Below are 8,409 nucleotides of genomic sequence, written 5' to 3' on the forward strand. Positions count from 1 at the left end.
TATGAGGCCTGCAACAGTAACAGTGATTTAGTCGCATCGGTGTATGGACTTTGAATAAGCTGTCTCATGCCATCTAAACCAGGGGAAGGCAACGTCAGGACCGGGGGCCAAAATCCGGCCCTCCAGCATTGAAGTTCTGGCCCTCAAGATGATTTTGAGAAATAACTGTACACAAATCGAGATATCGAGTCTCTTTGTTAATCTCACACCTGAACCGAGCACATTTTCTCCAGTTTTGGCTTTACCCGAATTGAAAGTGTCAATATAGGATGAAAACGCAACCAAAAAAATGACCAAAAAGCAAAAAAAGAGCAACAAAATACATGAAACGAAAACACAACAAATAAACTATGAAAACAAAAGTTGCGATCAGTTTTGTAGGTCTTGGCTTTCAAATGAGGAACTGCTCCATCGGCCTGTAAAGTCCAGTCCAGAAGCTTTTAGATTTGGGTGAAGCCGAACTGGAGAAAATGAGCATTGAGAATTTACTTGAGACGAAATTGGGCGGTTCGGCCCTCGGTCTTTTGACGATGAAGAAAATCGGCCCTCCGCCAAGGAAACTTGCCTACCCCTGATCTAAACCATCCATTGTTCCTCTGTTAAACTTAAAAAAAACAATGTACTAACCCAGTAGATTTAATTTCATTTGTTTGGGTAATCCTCTGTTACAGATGTGCTTATGTATCTGTGAATATGAATATGATATTTAGCAGTAAGTAAATCGATTCTATACATTTGGATATGGCGTCTAGTGAAGAACTCAGGGGTCCTTACATCTTAATAGAGTTCAGAATCGTGATGTCATATCGCTAAGCATATTGGGATTTGCAGCAATAATAAACTAATGGAGATTTTAAAAGGTAAAATACTGGTGTTATTGTTCACATTAATGCATTTGAACACAATAATGAGATACGATGAGATAAGAAAGGACTTTATTGATCTCACAATCCGTGGCAACAGTGACTTCATCACATTCCATCCTGAACACTATTCACTGGGTATAGGTTTGGCTACACAGATTATTGCCATTATTTCCAGTTAAAAGTGAGATGCCCTAAAACCTGAAAAGTTGAATTGAACTCTTGCTGTGGTCCTTCATTTCCACAGAAGTTGACACTTGCAATGAATGAAAAAAATAAACCCAGACATTTTATTTTTTCTTTTCCTGCCCCAACTAGCCTTATAGGAAGGGCAGCCTCTCAAGCCACTGCTTTCTAGAAGGCTAGAATACATAGTTGCATAATAAACCCTCTTGTAGAACACTTTTCACATCTCAAAGCATGCTTCAGTTTGTCTAAAAAGTCCAATCTGATCTAAAAAGTGCAGCCTCTAGTCTGTCTTTGAACACCTCCGGTTCTGATGGTGACTCAAGGTGATGTGGTTATTTAACTTGAATCTTTATGTTTCTCACTGAATGCAAAACACTTTATAATCATCAAACTAAGGCTGAAAGAATGACCCACTTCTTATCGTCTCAGGGCCACCACTTATTGGAGCTATAGTGAATTGAGCCCACAAGTATAGCTTGAACACGATGAGCTTTAGTTTGTTTGGAGCTGTTTAATCACTATTTACCAGGGTTAGAGCGCAAGCATTTTCCATCCTGTTCCACATTCACATATAAGACCATATACTGTTAGTGAATGTCAGGGTCTTCAAGATCAAACTTCAGTGAAAGGTAATGGGTTTTTTAGGGCTGGTTTATATACATCTTGCTAAGTGGTTCAGTATGTCCAATCGGTGGAATTTTGTTGGCAGTATTTCATATTGCCAAATATGCTTTGTACTAGTATTTCAAATGACTATGATTAGTCATCCACGATGTCAGCGTATTTTCAGGTAAACCGAATGATGACACCCTAGACATGTTGCTTGATCGTAAAAGTGTTTTCGTTTATTATCATTGCTTGTATATTTTGTCTGTTCAGTTCAGTATTTTGTTCTGCACTAAAACTGCACTCATAATGACACCGTTTATTTGACCATTGACACATCTCACTTTTATGGCTAAGTTTACCACAAAGCTTTAAGCACCAGTTCAAACCTGTAACCTCTCTCCCCTCAGTCTGCGCTGACCCTACATCCACAGTCACCTCTACCTCTGCTGCTGAATGAGACAGTGCTGCGCCAATTCTCCTAATGTTAACCTTGGTTTGCCAGCACCTGAGGAAGTCAACTGTACTTTGTCTCAGCCACAGGGGGTTATAGATGAGCGCAGTTCTGCATATGGCCATCACTCAGCGCCCCTGGGCTCCCCCTGAGTGTGTCGGGAGTGTGTGTAACAAATGGGTAGCGCGCAGTGAAGGTATTAATGCGAGCTCGGAGAAGTACAGACGGTAGTCACTTCTCCTTCCCATCTGGCCTCTAACAAGACGGAGAGGTGCGAGAGGTGGTCCGCTCCGTATAGCGCTGGCTGGATTAGCACTTCTGATGGCGTCGGAGCGAGGAGGACATTGCCAGTGCCTGTCATTCTCCACTCTCCTCTTTTTAGCCATCATTCCATCGTACACCTTCTTGGCTGTGATCCTCGCTCTCCCTTTTTCACTCTGTCTCTCTGCAAAAAAAATGAGAATAAATGAGGTGTGGGGAGGAAGGCGGTATGGGCAGTGCGTGTCTGTACCTGGCTCCAGTGTTGAGATCTGCACTTCCTCCAACGCGTCCAAAAGACCGTCCTGGGACTCTTCATCCACGGAGCGCCCCAGGGGAAGAATTGAGCCTCGCAGCCCGGGATATTATCAATACAGCCCCTGCAGGCAGCCTAGGAGACAGGAGACAAGGACTCTCTCTGCCTATTAGTCCACTGCTGAGCGTCAGTGATAGCAAAAAAGAAAAAGCTTTGAGTGCAGCCTTTCTGCCAAAAAGCACCAAGCCCCATACGCTCTCTCTGTCTCTCAATGTCACCTCTGTATATGCCTTTTAACCTGATATTTGTTATTGACATGATAATGTTGCTTTCAAGAACTACAGTCTTCGAGTCACATGACATAACTGTTTCTCGATGAGAAAGTTGTGGATGATTAGGTTTTAAGTCGTTACTAACTAGTTAAAGGTCCGATCCAAACAATGAGAACATATTTTTATGCATTCGTAGCATGTTTCACAACTTTAAAGGAACTTCACGGAACTGATCATGTAAAAGACAATTATCCTGCTAGTTCACGATCAATAGAAATGCTGTGCACAAGATCTTGTTGTATAAATGTCTGTTTTTATAGGATAAAACCAATTTTCCAGTAGTCGAAACAAACCAAGCACATGATCTGTCAATTGTTTGTGGTTGCCAAATCTGCAGGATGAAGGCAGAAACACCTGGGCCCGCCCTCACTTTTTTCCTGTGAAATATTTTGAGGCCTGTCTTCCTCCTGTTTCTTTAAAACTTTCACCCTTGATGTAGGAAATGTTTTTTCTATGAATTTAAATGTTCAACTTTCTGGGGACACTGACCTTGCAGTTGTGTTTTAAAAAAATCGCTTCCCAGTAAAGACAAAACCTCATCTCACTGAAAAATGAGCCGCGTGATCATAAATCTGCTGCATTGTCTCCTCCATATTCTCCTAATGTAAAACTCTGTGAGGGTGATGTAAATGGATGACCATGCATATTCTAACAGGCGCTAATATATGAAATATAAATGCATCCTACCTGGATAGAAACAGATTTATCACCTCAAGGCAATAGTGTGTAATACAGCTGCCGAGGGTCATGAGCCTGTTGTCTCTTTGCATCAACCCCAAGCCTGTATTTAAAGCCATACTGCTTGGCATTTCACCCGATAAATAGAATCATATTAAAAAGTGCTGCTTTCTTTACGAGGGTTGATATTGAGGTGAACGTTACAGCATGAAGGTGTGTCTTTACTGCCGCCTTGCCTCCGTCAGACGTGAGCTCGTTTCTGCTTTGCTTTAACTACAGGTAATAAAACATAAGGTTTGCTTTACTGGAAACCCACTACAAAATGTTTATGTCTTGCTGATCATAAGGCTCTGTAGCATCATTAGTATCACTGGCATGTTTATTTATCAGAGACACTTAATTCACCTGCAAATCACAGCTCTCTCAAATATAAATAACTGGCTGTCCATGGGAAATTAGCTCAAAATGCCGAAGGAAAGAAGACTGTATTTCCCCCCGTATTGCCTAAACTTCCCATATGCTGCTGCCAACTAATGAAACGCACAATCAGTTTTCATCTGACCGTGACTGCTGATGATGCCCAGAGACGCTTCTCAGCTTCCAAATTCTTCCAGGAGGAAATTGTAGAAAACCTCAACGAAAAACCGCAGCGGGCCTTTCCAGTGTCTCCCGGATCATTTAAACAGGCGTGTGTGTGTGTGACCTCATCTTGTTCAAATACAGGAGGTCTTCAAATACAGTGACCTAGAGAGCCACTTTAAGCTCCACATCTGCACCCTGGCTTTGCCAAACGTCCCTGTTATGGCTCCCTGGTTACAGTTTGTTCCCTCCATTACCCTTGCCATAAGCTAGCCACAGGTCAGTGGTGCTAATGTGCAGTGTGGACTCATGTCCTGGTTCACTCTGGGAATGTAAAGGCAAGTACTGTGTGTCTGCTCTGCTTCACGTTCCCAAATCGCTCGTATTGATAGTTCGTACCAGACGCTTAAGGAAATTTCACACACGCAGTAAACGCTTTTGTCTGACCACAATGTGCTGTTATTTCAAAATTGCAGTAGCATCAACTAAAGATATTTATAAATTTGTAATGAAGCTAAAGAACAAAAGAAGCAGGAGATTTGTCTTAAAATATCATCTAGAACTTCTAAAGTACTCTTTCCCCAAAAGCACCTAACTACCCTTTTCTAAGCACTTTCGTTTGTTCGGAACATGCGTTTTATTTTCGACATAGGATGTTTGTGGCACAAATAACACAAATTGGCAGGATTAGATGTTCCAGATTGTAGGAGCTTGGAGTTTTATGATGCGGCATGCGCACGCTCCTGCTCCCCACAACACACTCCGTCAAATCAGCGTTTCATTGTCAGTGTGGTACTTTAGCATGAAATTGCTTAAGTAAATGTTATCTCGCTCTCTTTATGTCTCACACGCCGAACCCTTTGGAGCTTACTTCTGAATACACATATCCACAGGCAGATGCACTCGCTCAATGTACTTCATGCTTCTTTTTAGTCGTCGTAAAAAAAAGTTGCCACCGCAGCTGTACCAAACTCTTTTCAAGTTAAGGTACTACATCAAAGTGGCTTGGGTAAATGGATAGCTAAAACACAAACTTTTCTTTCAATGTTAAGTCTTACGGTAATTAGCTTAGGTACTCAACGGTGTAAATTGTTGTGGAGTAAATGCAGCTTTCGGGCTCGCGTTTGGATAATTAGCAGAACATTCTCACACTCTCCGAAACAGGAAATAATTGCCTTCCTAGACGTGTGTGTGTGTGGATGGGATATCTGTACGGCTCATCCTTGAACCGGGTTTCTTGCCGGCGCCACGCAACATTGACGCTAATTGACAGCGCTTGCAGTAAAGTGTGCCGTGTGCTTAACATGTTTAAAAGTTCAGAGCAACCTCAAGAAGCCACCCACATGTTGCCTACATTGGTACATTGTCATAGTCACGTTCTGTATGTGCACGCCCGCTGTAAACGAACTCGTCTCCATAGCGTCTTCTGATAGAAACGGAATTTAAGGTGGACGTAGCAAATAGTTCAACTACCGGCAACAAGGACCGCTGAAGCTCGTGAGGTCAATGCCTTAACTCAAATCTCTCAAAGCATGCAGTATGGAGAAGCCTCTGAAAGGGGATCGTTTGTGGACACTTCAAAACAGAGGAACAGGTGTTTTAACCCCATCTTGACACTCGTCGCTTTTTTGCCATGTATTAGTCACATTTCCATAGCTTTTTTTGCCATGTTTTAGTCACTTTTCTATAGCTTTTTTGCCATGTTTTAGTCACTTTTCCATAGCTTTTTTTGCCATGTTTTAGTCACTTTTCCATAGCTTTTTTTTGGCCATGTTTTAGTCACTTTTCCATAGCTTTTTTTGGCCATGTTTTAGTCACTTTTCTATAGCTTTTTTTTGTGCCATGTTTTAGTCACATTTCCATAGCTTTTTTTTGCCATGTTTTACTCACTTTTCCATAGCTTTTTTTGCCATGTTTTAGTCACATTTCCATAGCTTTTTTTTTTGCCATGTTTTAGTCACTTTTCCATAGCTTTTTTGGCCATGTTTTAGTCACTTTTCTACAGCTTTTTTTGGCCATGTTTTAGTCTAATTTCCATAGCTTTTTTTTTTGCCATGTTTTAGTCACTTTTCCATAGCTTTTTTTGCCATGTTTTAGTCACTTTTCCATAGCTTTTTTTTGCCATGTTTTAGTCACTTTTCCATAGCTTTTTTTTGCCATGTTTTAGTCACTTTTCCATAGCTTTTTTTTGCCATGTTTTAGTCACTTTTCCATAGCTTTTTTTGCCATGTTTTAGTCACTTTTCCATAGCTTTTTTTGGCCATGTTTTAGTCACTTTTTTGTCACTTTTTTGTCATGTTTTCGTCACTTTTTTGTCATGTTTTAGTCACTTTTTTTCCAACGCTTTAGTCACTTTTCCATAGCTTTTTTTTTGCTGTTTCAGTAACTTTTTCATAGCTTTTCCTCATGTTTTAGTCACTTTTTCATCACTTTTTTTTGTCATGTTTTAGTCACTTTTTCATTGATAGTTTGTTATGTTCTTGTTGCTCTTTTGTTGCTTTTTCATCCTCGTTTTAGTCGCTATTCTGGCGCTTTTTTCAAGAAGTTTTTATTTGGGTAAAGCCAAAATGGAGAGAATGTGTAAAAACATATATATTTGCAAATGAGATGTAGATCCCAGTGGTATTGTCTGTATACATTCTCTAAATACTACTGAATCTCCCAGTGAGTGAATTCCTTGATTTGCAGTGAGGCTAAAGGCTTTAGCTGGCACTGGAGGAGCATTAGAACAACAAGCTTATGAACAAATATTGAGCTGGTGGAAAATATAATTTAATAATATTCAATTAGCTGCTGCTTTTTTGATCTGAAATAATTCCAAGTACACCCGGCTAAGGGCTTGCTCGAGTGCCCCTAGAGACCCCTGTACCCTGGTTGTTTTTTTGCGTGGAGATATATATATATATATTCATATCATATATAATTCAACTCACCAGGTTGAAACGCTGACCACTTTACAAACATTCAAGCATTTATTTTATCGACTAGAACTTGTCATGGATAATTGACTCCAATCCTTTACCAGAAAGCACTAATCAGTTCCACTTTTTAAGAATGCAAGATGAGTCTGCGTCAAACAATTGGCGCTCCCTCACCGCCAGATCGACAGACAGATGGGAAGCAAAACATTTTGGAAGGAATTTTCTCGCCAATATACAAGTAATAAGCGCGAGTAGTAACCAGGGGAGGGTGCCAAGAGCGGCGAAACTCCCTTCTAATGCGACATGGTTAAAATGCACTAAGTATAAGTCCCAAAAGCTTATCAACACCTAAAGAAAAAGATGAAATCCCCCCCCCCCCAACCTAACAAGAGCTCAGCCGGGCCAAATGTTAGTGGTAGTCATAGCAACAGACAGTCTAGACGATCCCATGTTTTTTCAGAAAGCGACAGAATAGTGATTTTCCCAGCTGGAGTTGAGTGAGCACGTGTGGTGTTTGTGTTGACGTACAGGATCGTGAACTGAGGATGTCGTTGACCGTGCGCCCTGTCAATCAAAATAAGTGTGGGCAGGACTTGGACAGGGAGAGATATTTGTTGTTTTCCAAAGTGGCAGCAATGTTACATTGGTGAAAGCCTTGACAGTGTCATTGTGATGTTAAAAACAGAGCTTAACAACTGAAGATGTGACATTGTCAAATTAGGAGCTCGCCCTGATGGCAAATAAAAATACCTGCTGAGAATACACTTTAATTAGAACAGACGACAAAGCCAAACGTTAAAGTGAACTAATCATGTGATCAGAAGGGTCAGTGGTGTTCCTCTGATCACAGTCTATTAATATTAGCGCTTATAAAAAGATTAAACGTGTTTTCAGCTAACTGAATGTACAATGAAATGAAAGTTATAGTACCAGTGAACCATCAAACAATCTGTTGTTCTTTTTCCAGTGTTGCTGTTAAAACCATTTGTGCAAAGAACTCATGTAGATTTACAGATTCAAAATCTGATTATTTTGTTTTATCTTACTGAGAGGCAAAAGAATTTCCCTATAGTCTTAACTAATAAAGGATTATAATATCTCAGAACAGCATAATCCTCTTAAAACAGGGCACGCAACATTTTTGTATACAGCCATTGAGACTTGTGGATTTCAATCAAATTGCAAGCGCTGGCTCAGATTTATCTTTTTTAATAAAAAGGTATTTTAACATTGTAGGTCAAATCGACCCAAATCCCTATGCTGACACAATGGG

Source organism: Gobius niger, assembly GCF_951799975.1.
Source record: "Gobius niger genome assembly, chromosome: 17".
Lineage (NCBI taxonomy): Eukaryota > Metazoa > Chordata > Actinopteri > Gobiiformes > Gobiidae > Gobius > Gobius niger.